We start from the raw sequence: 17,789 nt of genomic DNA on the forward strand, positions 1-17,789 counted from the left end.
ATATCTGCTTACCTTGAAATTATCTGCTCTACAGAAGTCGACGAATGTAAGTCCGAGTACAAATGGACCGCATTATACACTAGATCAACTGCAAACGTCATTTACCGTTGAAGTTACGAGAAGATGATTATGCCCTTCAGACTGTGCATGTACTTTGACCTGCTATAATACAATTGATTTGACAGTTCGGCATTCTGGGCAGACAGCCCGAAGTTTTCTGAGGAAAACATCGCCTCCACCATCAAGGTCAATTTTCCTCCGAAATGTCTGGCTCTCTCAGAAATAGAGGGAAGCCCGGATTCTCCAAGCCATCTGAAGGCAATAACGTTTTGCTTGCTAGACTGAGGCCTGAGACACAGAACTTGCAACTTCTTATAGCAGGTATTCCCTGCTACAAGTTATCCCCTCCGAAAATCTTCACCTTCTTCCAAGAAAGGGTTTCCACCAGCTGACCTGTTCTACCTGTTGCGAGGTATGGCAACACTGTTACACGATACTCAAAATTATGTTGGCCTTGCTGACAAGGGTATTTACAAGCACTCACTCTACTTCGAACCTGGTTGACAGCACCTCAGGTTGCCATTCTGGACGCGCAGGAATATTGTGTCTCTCACTTAAATTCCCTTCTGCAGAGCGGTTCAGAGAAATAAGTGAAAGCTCTTAGCTGGTGCATCACTCTCCAAAACATAGCCCACAAACTTCGGTGCACTAAATTTCCCCGCACATGAAGCAGATCACCTGTCTGCAGTGAGGGTTGCCTATGTATCCGGCTGACATGCGAACTTTTGGCATGTGCTGCTTGCTTACGTTACTCTTCTACCCTGACGATGGAGGCAACATATTCCTCCACAACGCCGGTCAACTTCTACCGTCGTCAGAACCTCAAATCCGATCTCGTATACGACTATTACGAATCTCAGGGCGCTCAGTTGCATGTTACGACCTCAGAGACCACCATCAGCTTACAGCTAGCCTGTGCGTGCGAACTGCAGTGAAGTGGCTACGTCATCAGTACTGGTCGGTATATTCGCATGTATCGTTACTGGGCTTATTTACATTGGAAATTTAAAACGTATGCTTAAAAGCATCATTTTATTTAATGGGTTTCCCCATGAACTTAGTCCAGTTATTGGTCCATTGTGCGTCCCCCTTTAATTTCTACTGTCCCCATACCCTACCGGTACTGGTGCGTATTATCAGACCCGTTCAGCCAACGAGGTCGGCCCTCGGTACTCGATATTTCCCCTATCTACCAGAGGCATTGGAAACTACTTGGGCGGGAAATGTGTTGCCTAATTTTGCTCAGAGGTCTCCTAGAGACATGAGGATCTTTTACGTGGCGTAAATCTACAACACGGGACCCACGGCTTAAAGTCCCTCCCGGAGGACTTATTCCCTAAATTTTTCCGCCCTTAAAAATTCCACGACCTCCGCCGGGTTTTAACCCGCGTACCTTGAGTCATGAGGTGGGAACGTTACTCCTATACCACGGAGGCCGCTATTTTATTTAATAACTAACGATGATAATTCGAGGGGAAGTGCCGACGTTTGTTATATAAGCTTTCCTACTGTTTCTCCTGCATTCCTTTCCAGTCCTATGTGTTATCGAATTACACGTCAAGGCCGACGTATCTCACTATCTGCCACAAATCATACATATAAATAGTCAATCGTGAGCACGCTCCTTTATATACTATAGCACATTTCACATATCCACATCAAAACACAATTATACTTTCAGAAATAAAGGAAGTCCGCTCTTTCGTGACCTGCTACGTAACTGAACTACATGAACAGCCCATTGCTACGGAAACCCGAAATTGTGCAACGGCAATGGCGTACAAAGCTCTGCTCCCACAATTCCCCATTACAGCATTCGCGTGTGAAAATGTCAGTTCAGTCTCTTTGCCCGCGCTCACGGTTTGGTGCAGTGAAACACGCCGACCGCTGAGTTGCCCTCGCAGAAATATACCTCCCAAGGTCTAGTAGTAAGAAGAAAACTACAGAGTCAGGTAAAGTTGTCCCTGCGCTTAACTAATTAAGCACTACGCCATGAAGGCGTATGGGGAGTGGATGTATAGATTCACGTTTTCTTGACCTCGGCACTAGCTGGAGGTGAGTGGTCAGTTTCACGTCCCCGCCGCTTTAACCCCGCCGAAAGAGCCCCCGGTACCCATTGGATAGGAGGTTGGGTGGACCCCAGAGCCGGTCTGGACGATTTGGAGAAGAGAAAATTCTTGATTTTACCGGGACTCGAACTCCGTCCCCTCAGTCGTTCAGCCCGTAGCCATTATACAGCGAAGAACTTCGTAATTTGTACTCTGCGCTGCATAATAGTAAGGAGACCAAAATGGGGGTTGAGATAGGCAGAAAACGTAGTACGCATTGGGCAGATTTGAAATGCGTACATACGAGTAATTCTTGCATCAAAACATTCATGGAAGGGACCATTTCAGAAACTTAGGTATAGACATAATTATAATATTAAAATGCAACGTAGATAGAATCAACTGGGTAAAGAAGTGTCTACTGGAGGACATTTACCAGTGCGGTAACGAACACTGGGTTCGCATGAAGTATGGGGAATGTTTATATCAGCTGAGTGACTGTCAGCTTGTCAAGGACTCTGCTCGATGTCGAATCTCGATATCCCACGTTTTGCTAAGCTCACGGATAACACCGCGTATCATTTAACCTTATTACAACGTGTAACCACATGACGTGACATTAATGTAAAATATATGTAAAATTTACAGTTTATTAATTTCAACCACTATATTTTTTGCTTAGTTTGATGCATCTATTTGCTAATGCCCGTGAAGATTCCTACAGCATCAACCTGTGTAAAGACACTCCCCACGCAACGCCATAGCCCGTCGCAACCGGTTCTTGTCAAACTGCCGTCACACGAACAGCCTCACAGTTTTAGTAATCTCGGAATGCGAAGCTGAGAGGCTTAGGCCTGCTACATGTGCCTACACAAACACACAAAACAGCTGCCTCAGTACAGCCAGCAGCGTGAGAATGGTTACAAAACCTTGCGCGATATAGGACTGCGCATGCGTTCTACGGCCCGCGATTATTGAAGATGTGGAACTGTGGTGTGAAGCTACAGGCAAATGTAAAATGCTTTCAGAAACAGCAGAGACTCGAACAGAGGTAAAATATAAAGGAAAATCCATCCATGAAACAGGCAGTGGTGGTTCATAGGGTTGTGAGACGTCGAGGCTCCCACATTTTCTAGACAATCGGCTCACAGATGGCGGTGAGGTTGCCAGTCTTATGCGCCGGCCGCTCTTTACCCCCAGGAAGATTCCTGCTGCTCATTTCTGTTAGAGGCTGAGTCGACCCCAGGGCCATAGTGCAGCTAAAAGGATTAGGTTAACTGAAAAATCTAATAACCTCATCGGGACTCGAATCCGCGACCTTAAGGCGTGTAGCATAGTGCCTCAACCAACTACGCTACCGCGTACAGAGCATTTGCTCAATACGAGACTGAGCCTCAGCGACATCCAAACCAGTTCGTTCTGTCAGTCATGACATTGTGTGATCTGGCAGATGGTTACCGACGTTTCGGAAGGGTATACTACTTTCATGTTCAGGATTGTAGCTGGAGGCCTTACGTTCCTCCGAAATGTTACTACCCAGCAGGCTATAAAACGGACCGTAGTCTCACACGGTAAGTCGCTACAAGCGTCCAGCCTCTGCTGCAAATAAACAGCTTCCGGTCTTGGGGCTGAGGCGGGAAATTCAAACAGTAGCTCCCGTACAAGGGGTCAGGTTGCTTATGGGGGTAATCGACTGCTTATCCCTGTTGGATAATTATTGTTATTATCATTATTATTATCTCTAGCGAGCAGAGGTTATCATGAGAAGCTGACAGACAATCCACTAATCAGGTAATTACTCAATACTTACGAAGCCCGAAAATTCAGGCCTGCCACTAGGCCCTGCAGTCCAATTCAGTACACATTCACAGACCCTGTTTCTTTAATACCAATCCTAATATTATTCTCCCATCTACATTTACGTCTCCCAACTTGCTTTTTTCCTTTAGGTTTTCCGACCGCATCTGTTACGGATTTCAGGTCTTATTTGTATATCCTTTACCTTTCTTGACTTGATCATAATAATAATAACAAAATAATCTCTAGTAAAAATATACACAAATGTGTTAAGTTTCTGAACTCAATTCCCCGAGCAAGAAGGCGCAAGAGGTATGGCTTCTGGATTGTTTTCGGAAGGTGTCGCGTTCAAGTCTCGGTCGGGGCGCCATATATCCTGACTCAAGTTCTCGTAGTTCCTTTCGGTTCCTCCAGGCCAATTTCGGGATAGTAATTCGGTTGGGCAACGGCTGTTCCCTTCCACATCCCTTCCTGTTCATTCATTAAGGACCCCACCTTACGGCGTTACATAAATACAAACAAAGGAAATTGAGAATCAAAGGGCATAACTTGAGCCCTCACGCACTATGCCGCAAGTAGAGAATGCCTACTGCAGGTATTAAACCATCTTGTTCAAAATTCAAATTTCAAACATTTTGGCTGCCCACCCACACACACAGTTTCTAGGAAGTTCACTCTCTTAACTTTCAGAATGATGTTGTTTGCCAGGCCGGCATGACGCCCACACAATGCTCACGGCCCCCAGACAAAGATTGGCACTCTTCAGTGTTGAAGACCTTACCTGCGTGACGCCGGATTAACCACCAAAATAATTTTTGGTGTATTTTAAGGGACTCTGATAGAAATAAACCGCCCAGGTTCATGTTTACCACAAAGATTTGTTTACGAGACCTCTAAAGCATANGGGGGGGGGGGGAGTGGCGAGAGACGCCGCATTCACACACGTCCCGAAATGTTCTGACGATGGTGTATAACACTCAGACTTCTCCCATCGCCCGTAAACTAGAGGAAGCAACGTTTCGGAAACTGGAACTATTTCCGTCCTCAGGTGAGGAAGGAAGACATTTTGTTGGGTCCCTTAGAAAGAACTGACCTCAATAACTGGACAATCCATGTCTTAATTTCAGGCCTGCGCATGCTTTATCAAAGTTTTTGTTACATATTTCCTGTTATCTCCATTCGACAAAGTCTGGTCTCCCGTATTTATACTGACGTGGGTTGTCGAGTGATTGAGGATAGCTCTTTCTAAGGGACCCAAAGAATTGGTGTGCCCCCTCACCTGAGGATGGAAATGAATCCAGTTTCCGAAACATTTTGTGTTCTCTAGTTTCTAGAATACCGGACGATGGACAAAGTCCAAAAGCCGAGTAATTCTGACTACATTTTAGCGGGACAGATAATGCTCCTCTTTTGAAGGCTCGCAGACAGTACACATTTGTCCATCTGGTGCAGAAACATAATGACAGTGGAGGGTTAAGAAGTGGACTTACTTATAAGTACACGAATGAAATGAGGTGAAGCTTAACTGCGCATGTTCGGAATTTTGATATTAACATTGGGAGGGCTAGATTAGAGAGAATTTTTAATGGAAGTTCATTTAACTACTATTTAAAAACTCAGTCCGTACCTCACAGGAAACACATTACGTCTCCGTTACAGAGCCCAATCGGTTAATGCTGTTTAGGGAAACAGCCCCTGTTTACTGTGAGAACCATACGGAACACACAGATACACTGCGTGGGCAGAATATATAGCAATTCAGTAGTTACCTCGCAGGAAACCCTTTACGTTTCGCTACAGAGCCCAATCGGTTAATGCTGTTTAGGGAAACAGTCGCTGTTTACTGTCAGAACCATACGTAACACATAGATACACTCTGTGGCAGAATATATAGCAATTCAGTCCATACCTCACAGGACACATTACGTCTCCGCTACAGAGCCCAACCGGTTAATGCTGTTTAGGGAAACAGTCGCTGTTTACTGTGAGAACCACACGGAACATACAGATACACTGTGTGGGTAGAATATATAGCAATTCAGTCCATACCTCACAGGACACATTACGTCTCCGCTACAGAGCCCAACCGGTTAATGCTGTTTAGGGAAAGAGTCGCTGTTTATTGTGAGAATCATATGGAATATACAGACACACTCCGTGGCAAGAATGCCAAGAACTACTACGTTAATGCAGTTGCAGATGCCACGGTGTTCAACAGACATGGCAAGGTGGTGATTATGTTTATGAAGTGGTGATCTGCACTGCTGCCTGAGTGGTCCCAACAGCTGACACGCTTCACCCCGCTTGTGCCCAAGTCCGATAAGCTACGAAACCGATCTTTGCACTTAACCTAGGAAAGACCGCTCTCCTCTCTGTGTTTGTGTTCCCCTTAATCTCGCCCACAATGCATTTCAGGCTCGTCTTCAACCTGTGTCTGGCCTGTGACCCTAGAGACGAATTCTGCAGTGGCCGTATTCTGTACAGCGCACGTCGCTACTGAACACCGCCCCCTCCCCCTGTACCGGATTTTGTATCGTCCCGGGAAATAAAACTGAGTAAATAGGGTGCCGCAAAGCCGTGCTCCACATCTCGGTCAGTATAGTGACTGGCTACGGGCTGTACGAAAGGGAATTCCAGGTTTGATTCCCAAAAGGGGCACGGATTTTCGCTTGTCCTTCGCTAAGAGGATCGACGTGGTGTCCAGCAGATAACGTGGGTTCTTTCAATGAGGAGAAAGCGGCCAGTTGTGAGGCTGACAACTCAGCTCCGTGTAGTACAAAGGTTAAGAATACGTGGAACTATAACTCCACTCCCCAAATGTCTTTATCTTCTGCTTAATTAAGTATGCAGAGTACTTTACCTTTCTCCTTCACTGCTGTACCCAGTTCCCTAGTAACCAACTCAGCGAAAAGAGTTCTCTCAGAACACTACAGAATTCTCATTTGTTGGCGAAAATCTCAGCATATTAACACAACCCGAAGTCTATTACCGTGTTCACAAGAGCCCTATCCTGAACCATACGAATCCAATTCACACCATGACACCCTATTTCTCAAGAAGAATATCAATATTATTCTTCCATCGAGGACTAGGCATCCCAACAAAAGTTCTCAGCTCACATTTTCTGGTCAAAAAATATAGGTCTAGTACAAACTGCTAATCCAATGCGTGTTACATGTCCATCTGATCCTGAAATTCGCGTAACAACCCTGTCGGCGGAGAGGCTATACAGTGTGAATGTGGAGCGGTTGGTGGGATGAGAATTGGCAGGAGAAATCGAAGTACTGGAAGAAACTCCATTCTACTGCCACTTTGTCCACAAAAGAGCGCACATGACCAGATCTTGGATCGAATCCGAGCCGCCGCGATGGGCTCAATTATAGCAGACCCCATAGTCTTTCAATGTTAAACCAGGTGGTACATATTGTCACGTGACAGAGTGACTGTAGACGGGGTTTGGATTGGTAATCGGATTTATTGGACACTTTAACACGCAACTCGTTACTGCTCTTTACAAATCACTATCACATACAGACTAGCGTTCTCAGTCACGGTCTTCATTGCCCTGCTTGGTAACGGCTTCCAACAGTGGACGTTCTTCCGCTCCCGGGCTCACGTCCTCGCAGGCTGGTGGGCCACCTCACACCAACCTCCCTCTACGCTTCTAACTGCCGTCTCCGGAATCTTCTCTAATGGCAGCTGGCCCTCGTTATATACCCTCGGCACGGACCGCACAGAAAACACCGCTCAAAACATTGTTGCGTGTTACTTAGCAGTTACCTAGCAGTGGCTGTTTCTCTGGCCCCACAGTTCCTGCGTTAAGCAAGTAAGCCACAATAACAACAACCACTGTGGTGCAAGGTGCTGACGGGAAGCATCAGTGGACAAGACTGGGGTTTGAGCCCCTGGAGCAAGTGCTATCTTGCGACCGTGATAAGCATGCTAATGTGGTGAGATGCTGGTAACCCGACTCAGCCAGCAAGGGGCCCTGTTGCTGTGCCGGCGGGCCGCTCAGAAGTCAACACGTGGGCAAGGCCACAGTTGTTCCACACTGGGAGCAACGTGCTGCCTCCATCTTCAGGATCGAAAATTAAGCCAAGGGAGTAGCCATCGAGAAGCAGAATATGACATCGTTCGTAGTTTTTATCAGTCCATGAAGGCGAAGTCTGGGATAGTAACTTTAAATAAGGCCCTATTATTTTCCATATGAGTCTTGCTGGTTGCTTGTTTGGATTAATCTTCGACCATGAAGATGGTTGCAAAATGTTCCTCCGAGACGTCGGCGAGCTTTTGCTGGACTGCCCGGCGCCGCAGCCCACACAGTCAGAATTGTGAGGACCTCAACACCATCAGGAGAAATGTGTTCCAGTTCTGCCCAGATGGGCCCGACACTTGGGTTTTGGGCTTCTCACAGAAGTAAATACAGTAAACCCTGCCTAATCCGGAGTAATTTGGGGCGGGGGGAGAGGTCCCCCGTAATACTGAAACGAAAATAGCCCTAAAAGACAAAAAAAAAAAAACTTAGGACACAAATAAATGGAAAATTTCATGGATCAAGTAGTGCTGATAAAAATAAATAAAATATATCACTCTAGAGCCTTTATTTCAAGACTCAGAAGCTCCACTTGTTTTTGAACGTAATGATGCAGGTTTCAAGGTAAAAATGCAGATTACCAAGCCCGGCGCCTCATGGAGGCACCCCCAGGGGAACAGCCGTATCACCCACTGGACTGGAGACTGGGTTGCCACCAGAGCCGATCTGGAGGCAAATCTATTTCTCCTGCCGGGAATCGAACCCCGATTCCTTGGCTGTTCAGCCTGTCGCTATACTGACAAAGGGAACAAGGGAACGACACGGGATAAGCTACTTGCACAGCAAGTCACTACGTAATTACCACGAAGCTAGGAACCACATCGTTCCATAGGGTCTACTAACAATGCACTGCTGTACAGAAAGTCACCCTTAGCGTACAAGGGCCTGATGATTAGAGAGTTAAGGTAATCAATTGACAGTTGAGTGTATCGAGGTCCCCTTTTCATCGTGCCACTTGCTGTGCGGTGCGGTGACCCATGTTTGCCTTCTTTTATGCTATGTTTGCCCAAGAGGTCTCTTGCTGTCCCACTGTTATAGTCTTCTTCCCCTTTCAGCATCCACGAGGGGTGGCAGTCAATCTAGCCCTCCCACACCCTCCAATGTTTGCGATATAAGGGAACAAATTGCATACAAGAGGCTTCATGCGTGCTTGCTGTGTTGAGACGTCTTTCAGACAAAACATCTCCGTCGAGTGAGTACCGTCACTTCCGGTTTCGAACCTCGACTCAGAGATCGAGTATTCTGATTGAAGTTAGCGATGTTCTTCTCAGTCCCTCCAGGGAGTGAGGCTACTACTAGTTCCTTCCGCATCTTCACCAGGCTGTTACCCAGTGACGGTCACTAACACTGAATAATAATTCGATGACTTGGCGCCGCACATCTGAACGCAAAGTCTGAGCTACTGGAACACCGTTAAATAAGCCTTTAGTGAATAAAATAACTGACAAATAGATAATCAAGAACATATATGGATGAAGTGAAAACAAAAACAATGACCAAAATTGGTGATCCGTTTTCGAATAATGCAGTGTTTTTGAATTAGTGATTTTAGGTAGTGTTCTACATGGGACAGGCCCATTGTAGGGCCTAGATTCCTGGTGCCCAAAATGGGGAACGAACTGCTTCACAACGAGAAGCTATTTACTCTGAAGAAGTGAACAATTTGTGTCAGACACAATTAGCCTCACACTGTTCGTGTGGTTCAGTGCAGAGTTTTTTACCGGTAGGAAGACAGTGCATATAATTACCACTGTTGCGAAGAGGAAAATTAAAAGACATAAGAATGTTGTATTGGCTGACCCCCCAAAAACAGATGGCCATATTGTGGCATATTTGGGCAAAGCAAGAACGGTAGAGCCAGAGAGAGAGCCATTGATAGGTAATGGCTGTGTAACAGGCAACAATGGAGTAACTGTTGGAACTGATGTTTTCTGTGCTGTCCGTGCCGAGCCTATATAACGAGAACCATCTACCATTACGAAAGAGTCCTGAGACGGCAGTAAGAAGAGCAGGTGTTCGGTGTGAGATGGTCGGCAGCCTGCGAGGATGTGAGCCCGGGAGCGGAGGAACGTCCACTGTTAGACGCCGCTACCAAGCAGCGCAGTGAACTCAGTGACTGAGGCCACTAATCTTCGTCTGTGATATGATTTGTAAAGTGTATTAACAAGTTGCGTGTTGAAGTGTCCAATAAACCCCGTCTTTAATCCCACTTTACACGTGATAATATCGCCTTCTGTAATTTCGCAATTTATGGGTATCAGGTGAACAGGGAGATTGGGTGGAACGTCTGTTGGGGTGGAAGACACATGTCACTCGCGGGGCTGACTGAATGGGGGGAATGTGTGGGCTCGTAGCGGAATTCTTCTGCAAGACTGGAGAATAACCACGCACAAGACGCATGGACAGACGGAGCCTCTAAGTGACACGCGCTAAAGGTCCCACTTTCGTGAATTTAGGCCGTGCCATAGCTCAGGCGGGTAGTCGCCGGCTTCGAACCCAATGAGACTATGTGGGATTTGTGGTGGACAAAGTGGCATTATGACAGGTTTTGCTCCAAGTCTTTCAGCTTCCCCTGCCAATTCTCATTCAACCAACTGCTCTTCACTCATCCTCAATTACCACCCGGGGATGGTACAATGGCCGACGTACTGAGTGGACTCAGTCTCACCCCACCCAAAGAAACAAGAAACAAAGAAACAAAAGACAAACAATAAAAAAAGTTAAATCGGAAGTGCGTAGGTAACTGCAGATCTCAAAATGCATCATTACTGTCAATGTTAAGAGGCTCTCCGTTACTTAGCAGAGGATGAAGCGAGCTGAAGTTTACCGTGAGAACACAAACAGTTATACGCACACTGATAGATGGTGTTTGGGCGTCAACACGATAAATGCAAATAAACCAATAGAACTGCTCACACTGGTTTTATTTAAGGGTTGCTACATGTTTCGGTCCACATATGGGAACATCTTCAGGCTGTTTCATTAAATACGTCTCATGTTACTGAACTGTGCTGATGTAGATCAATATTACTGCTACTCATCACAGTCATATAGCACGCGCAGCCGTCAGGAAGTGACAAGATTTTGCTTATTTTTAAAACTGTACAGAAATTAAAATTAAAATTTAAAATAATTTAAAATTTTCTTGTAAGATATGAGTTTTTTCACGGCAGTGACTATGAATGAAGCAGTCTTCTGGGATGTGGTGCCGCGTAGATATTGTGTTAACCGACGTTTCGGATGAACGCCATATCCCAGAAGATTGATTTCTAAAATTTTCTTGTCGCTGAATATAAAATTCTATATTTTTGTGTTTTTACCCCGCATTGACTGCCTGAAGATGGTCCCATATGTGGACCGAAACATGCAGAAATCATTATATAAAACCAATGCTAGCAGTTCGATTGGTTTATTTGCATTTATTGTTTTGCTGACGGTAAAACACCATCATTCATAATACACAACAGAGTGCAAACAGTGAACATTTATACGCACGCTGTCCAGTACATTTCTGGGGGCACGCATACCTCAGGCAGCCAACCTCTCGGGAGAAAAGTCCCTGTGCGTGTTCAGGGAGTTCTCCGGTCTGGCGATTCTGGTTCACGTCGTATGCTAAGAACGTAATGTGGTAGCTTTCTGTTGATGACGTAACCATCTACGTCACTGTCTGATGATGAACTCTCAACACGTTTCAGGAACGCAGTACCACACACACTAACAAAGATTACTTCTGTGTTTAAGGAACGGTCTGTCTTGTCTCTCCATTAACTCACTTTGCGGAGGAGAGTGGGTGTTTATAAAACCAGCAGTCGCTCAGCTGTTCAAGAAATGATCCGCCTTTTATGCAACCTGAAATTTCATTAATCTGCTTAAGAGAGCCCGCCCTTGGTCGCCATCTTGAGCCAGCTGAATTCAATGTTTCGTTATGGCCAAACATGAACTGCCATGACGTCGCGCCCCGGTTTGTACGGCTCTGTCCGTGTGTCTGTGGTTCCTACAGGAACCGCGTGCTGTAAGTATGACTGCTCTCAACAGGCGCCGCTAGGCGCTGCGTACATCTCTCACTGTAACAGAGACCATTCACATACAAGGCCGGTCGCGCTGTCTGAGACATGATTTGTCTTCGCCCGCTCGAACACTGCGGTCGTGGGTTCCAATCCCACTTGGGGCATTATTATTATTATTATTAGAGGGGGTGGGTTTCCCCATACACTTAGACCAGTTATCGGTCCATTGTGCGTCTCCCTTTAATTTCTACTGTTGCCATACCCTACCGGTACCGGTGCGTGCTATCAGCCCCGTTCAGCCAACGAGGTCGGCCCTCGGTACCTGATATTTCCCCCATCTACCAGAGGCATTGGAAACTACTTGGGCGGGAAACTTGTTGCCTAATTTTGCTCAGAGGTCTCCTAGAGACATGAGGATCGTTTACGTGCCGTACAACTTGGGGCATGGTGTCTATCTGCGTTTAATCTACATTTGTGTTGTCCTCTCTAGTAGCGGCCTTGCGAAGGGCTGATCCCCCACCAAAGGAGTCCGACCGACTGTCTTCACGATCAAGAAACTAAAGTGAAACGAAGGGTTCCGCGGACGCCCCATGCTCCAGAGGGAGCAACGCGAAATATGAATGAATTTCCCTATAGCAGCATTAACCGTCTGGACTCTGTGATGGTGATACAACTCATGTTCTTGTTGCGCAGGCGCTAAATATATGCATTCCGGGCTACAAGGTTTGTTCTGTTACGGTACAAAACTTGCAACTCTCGCCCTGACTGTAGCTCTACACTACCGAGACTTCAAGTTTACTCTTAACCTTCTTCACGCTGTATACACGTACAGTGACTGCCTTCTCGCAATTTCGGGCTATCAGAGCAACGAACTGTCAAGCGTCAACACACTATATAAATTTAAGTTATGTAGACCTGAAGAAAGTTTTCACATTTTACAGTATCGTGTCTATTCTGCGAATACTGATACTGTTTTGATGTTGAAGTACGAACTACTGTATAGGGTATTAAGGAGAGTGTTTAAAATTGATTATTTGTGCGTGTTATTCGCTGGAGACGGCTTTAAACGTCGGCCTCGATGTATCGTTCGATAACATGTAGCACTGGAAAGGAACACGGGAGAAAAACAGCTGAAGTGAATAGTTCGAAAGCTTAAAATAAGAAACAGAGGGACTCGGATGTGAATTATGAAGGCGTATTTCACTGGTTATTAAGCCATATAAGTGGAACCTCATTTTGCTGACATGTCAGAATTGCATCACGGCGTGTACACCAAACGGAAGACTGGCCTATTCAACCGAAAGCCAGCCGAAACTGTAGCCCGTCTGTCTGCAATACAGACAAGTCGATCAATGCGCAATCTTGCCGACATCTCTCCCAGTTCTGCAAGAGTTCCCCAGGGATCCTGCCGAGTTACATCAGGAGGAAAGAAGAACGGAGACAGACTATTTCAGATATAAATCCCTCCTTTCCAGATTGATCCAGATTGTCTGTGGAGCGAAAGAAAAACAAAGAAGCAAAACCAAAGCAGCTTCAGAAACCTGCTGCAAGGGGTAAACACAGCGCAGTGTTGGCTGGTAGACCACGAGCGTTTCGGGCCCTGAGCACCTTGGAAAATTCTGATTACAATTTAAGTCCTATGAGCGGAGCCCTTCTTCAGGAACCAACACTTCCTTGGCGACTCAATAAATTCCTGCCACTTTATGGAATTGGGTGAATCATATTCGTGTTAAGAAGACCCCGTCATTGGTCACTATCCTAAGCCAAATGAATCCAGTCTATCATAGTTCCTAAAGTTATTTGTAATATTATCCTCTCATCTACGCCTACGTCTTTCTAGTGAACTCTTTCCTTCAGGTCTTCCTGCCAGAAGTTTATATGCAACACGCTTCTCTCTTATGTGTGCTACATTCCCCGCCCATCCCCCTTCGTCAGATTACCTTCCTACAATTTGGCAAGAAGTAGAAACTATGAAACTGCTTGCTGCAACCCCCTCCACCGCGTGCCATCTTCTCAAGCACTCGCAACCTACGCATGTTCTTCTGCAATGCTGAGAGACCGGCGCAGTCGCAATAACAGGCTCCATACAGAGTGTGTTTACTGTGAGGTACGAACAACTGACATTTAATGTTAAGGAGACGGGCTTTTCGCCCGGGATATGGTTGCTTTGCTCATCAACATCACACCGCGTACTGGCCAGATTTATAAATGTAAAACGACTCGAAATAAGCAATTAAAGAATATTTATATAAGTTCTAATTAAAAAAAGAAAACGATTGTTAACTGCACCCTGTAACTCTACCGTAGGGCTGTGACAACACGCACCAGATTGTGGTTAGTAGTAAGCTGCACGCTCTGGCCGCTTTGTCCCCGGAATAACAGCTCCCATTACGCCTACTAAAAGCAATTCTATACGTTATTTTGAAAAGCTGTCAGATATAGCATGAATGGGGAGGAATGGAATGCATATAGGATACCGGTGGAAAAGCCAGAAGGAAAGAAATCAGTAGGAAGACCAAGATGTAGGTGGGTGGGTAATGTTAAAATGGATATTACGATTGGGTGTCATGGACTGGATAGAACTCGCTCAGGATAGGGACGACCAGTGGAGGGCTCTTGTGAACACAGTAATGAGCCTTCGGGTTCCATAAAGTGCCGGGAAGATTTTCAGTAGCTGCACAACTGGCAGCTTCTCAAGAAGGGCTCAGTCAGTTAGTTAGTTAGTTAGTTAGTTAGTCAGTAGCGTCGGGTGGTAGGATGATAGGTGAATTGGGAAGGAAGTGGTCGTGGCCTAATTCAGGTATATTCCAGCGCTTGCCTGGAGAGACTACGGAAGACTAAGAAAATCCTCGCCCAAATTCGAACCGAGAGCCCCCCCAAACACGTTGCGAACGGCGTCGCGGCGACATGAACCCGCCCGGCCTTGACCTGCTGAAGTATCCGTAAATGACCTTGGATTATGCCAACGCGTGGAACCTCATGGGAGATCTGAGGCTCTCACGGCGGTTACGATGAAGATTTCTACCAACTGGGATCGTATGGAAGTTGCCTGTTCCTCCTAAAGGTCCTTAACCATCTTCCAGAATGGGGCAACATCCCAGAAACAGATTGCTAGGCTGCAGCTCTAAGAATTTGGGCACCTCTGACGGGAGGCCGCGGCGGGCGGGCGCCTATCAGCAGCGATATACATGACAATACAGGCGTCACAACCAAGCAACGGAGATGACGTGAGTAACTCAGATTATAATCACAAAAGTTCCAGTTACAGCGCCTACTTTCCGTCTTATAAATCCCCCCCCGCCCCTCGTACCATTCACATGTCGTTGTCTGGGTATGAGGTGATTTCATCGTCAATTTCTGTAGGTTGAATCCTGGCCACTTCATCTTTGTGTGCGGTTTGGTTTGGTACTCTCGTGGCAAGGCTCACGTGACTCTGAAACTAAGCTTGGCACGATGATTGTGTGTTTATAAAGTTGGTAGCCTTGATCTAACGTCATCACAGATGCACCTCCATCCTACAACGATATGTCCATGGAATTATTTCGAAATTCTTCTCAATGGGCAAGCTGTTCGAGTCCCGGTAGGGTCAAGAATTTTCTCTTCTCCACGTCGTCTAGACCGGCTCTGGGGCCCAACCAGCCTCCTATCCAATGCGTACCAGGTGCTCTTCCCCCGAGGGTAAAGCTGCCGGGGCGTCAATCTGACCACTCACTCCCAGCTACTGTAGAGTTCAAGGAAATATGGATGTATACATCCACTCCCCAATACGCCTTCGTGACGTAGTGCTTAATTAGTTGAGCACAGGGACAACTTTACCTTTACCTTACCAGCAATTTAGTGGTCATCAACTATAGAATGTAAGCCCATAGTGAGGAAACCACGAGCAAGTGCAAAGGAAACCAATAACACGCAACAATCAACCTGTCCTCTTTTTGCGACATTTGAGGCCACGAACAAGATGACTACGCCAATGAACATTGCGGTCTTTGAGAATATGACACCGTGCAAGCTGGCAAACAGGTGCCAAAGTTTCGGACTAATATATTGCCTCCGTTTTCAGTGTAGAAATGTTACGATATGAAAATGTAGACAGCTGGTTTATCTGTAACCTTAGTACGTACGTACCCAACTATACGCCTTCACATCCCACCAAGCTGCGCAGAGGGCTCCCGAAACCAAGAACTGGCGGAACACCCTGCAGTTCGCTCTAACGTACTACTCCAATATCGCATTACATTTACGGACGTTTCGGCAGGAGACGTCTCATGTGGACCTACCGGTTCATATGCTGCCAACAATTCATTATGGCTAGTCCGATGCTTTCAGACTCCGCTGAACTACTCTCTATAGTTAAGATCAGCATCTTCTAAGACACACGCCTACCACAATCTTCATAAATCAATATAATCCTCTTTCCATGGTAAACCGCTCTGGGCACACATAACACTAACTTATCATAGCGGTAACTCTTGACTAGTAATCGGAAGGTGTTCGTTTCGAATCTCGGCTGGAACATCGGGTATTCTGCAATTCCTCAGTCCCTGGAGGCACAATTAGGCCAGAACCACTTCATCATTCAACGCTAGGCCCTGGAATGTTCAGAGATAGAGAGGGCCCACGAAGAACGCGACTGGAAACAATACGGAACGTTGAACAGAGTGTTCACTTGCTGTTGACAGAGTATGACGTATTTGTATGCAACATTGCAAACATGACAATCAGCAATACCTTAATTTCATACCCTGCAAACTCTTAGCAGTGAGTGACAAAACTTTGGAACTAGCGGCAGGATACCTCCCTTTATTCAATTGCAGCCTGCCCAGATGAACACGTGTAAAACAAACATATTTCGAAAATTTCCAATGCTCTGAGTCTCGTAGTCTGAATGTATCCCCCCCGGGTGCCTCATACAGCATCAGGTTAAAACAGGTTACTTTCATTCAGTGTTCACAAGCCATGAGTGTTTCGGGGGGGGGGGNCTAACAGCTCAACAACAAACACAGACACTTAACCAAACAACACTGTCCGGGACCTCCAAGGGTGACAATTTACCCACTCTCCCATTGATAGAGGAGGCACGAAGACACGAACCTTAGTGGTTTAAGATTCTAAATATTAAGAATATTATTAATATTTTAACTCAGCACATTTGATCTTAATTAAAAACTAGATATAAAACTTTGGACAACTTTGACTTGATGTACTATGACTTACGTAATAGTAGTTTCCTTGTCACCTTGTTGCTATTTGTCTTCTGAAGATGGACATTAATTGACCGAAACATGTACATATTTGAGTCACACTGGACGGTATAGTCAAATCCTTCTATAATAGATATTGTTTACTTAAAGAGCATTAACCGGATGGTTTATAATGCAGGTGTGGTGTGTTCTCTGTGAGGTAGGTAATAAATTCTTAAATTTTACCGCATTTAAATCACATCGTATATTCATGTGGGGCCCCGTACTGATGCCTTGTGGCAGCTGCACTGACAACTGCTGCTGTCTGTCTGAATTTCAAAACGTTACGATGACTCTGTGGACGTGTGTGATCAAGTGTAAGAATAAAATTCAAAGTTGGCCTTCTTCAGTTTCCGGGAGGCAACAGTTATTACTGAGTACTCGCTCCGTTTAAATTTATCGACCCAAGAGAAACATGGCAGCTTGTTCCATCGGCTCGAACCCAGCTCATACCAACCTCAAATTTATGAAACAGCCTCACCACTTTTTCCAAAACGGGGTCTAGAACCCTTGTAACGGTGATGCAGTCTCTTCCAAATAGCAA

At 45.8% G+C, this 17,789-nt stretch overlaps 1 long non-coding RNA gene across 1 annotated transcript in view; it reads right to left on the bottom strand.

Moving 5' to 3' along the window:
- Nucleotides 1-17,789, bottom strand: part of LOC111870928 — a 44,055-nt gene that overhangs the window by 26,178 nt on the left and 88 nt on the right. The window lies entirely within an intron of this gene.

The sequence above is a fragment of the Cryptotermes secundus genome, unplaced genomic scaffold (assembly GCF_002891405.2).
Source record: "Cryptotermes secundus unplaced genomic scaffold, Csec_1.0 scaffold928, whole genome shotgun sequence".
NCBI lineage: Eukaryota > Metazoa > Arthropoda > Insecta > Blattodea > Kalotermitidae > Cryptotermes > Cryptotermes secundus.